The sequence below is a fragment of the Elephantulus edwardii genome, unplaced genomic scaffold, assembly GCF_000299155.1.
Source record: "Elephantulus edwardii isolate Elephantulus edwardi_28Jun2011 unplaced genomic scaffold, EleEdw1.0 scaffold00045, whole genome shotgun sequence".
NCBI classification, from domain to species: Eukaryota; Metazoa; Chordata; class Mammalia; order Macroscelidea; family Macroscelididae; genus Elephantulus; species Elephantulus edwardii.
The window spans coordinates 6,032,734-6,032,976 of record NW_006399795.1 but is presented as its reverse complement, the minus strand read 5'-3'; positions in this window follow the sequence as shown (position 1 = coordinate 6,032,976).

The window sequence follows — 243 nt, the reverse complement described above, 5'->3', positions numbered from 1 at the left end:
AATTTCTTCCTCTTTGGCTCTAGATATAAGAGCACGTATTTGAATAATAGTTGTATTAATGGGTCTTCCTTGTATGCTTTTAGATATTATCTTACCACTCATAACACTGTATTTCAGGATAGAACTTGAAATTTACTTCTTTACTATGCATGCAACACCATTCTTCTTCTGTTTCTCATTCCCAGCATAGTGATCATAGTGATTCTTAGTGCCCAAAGCTAGTCCATTTCATCTCAGTAATGC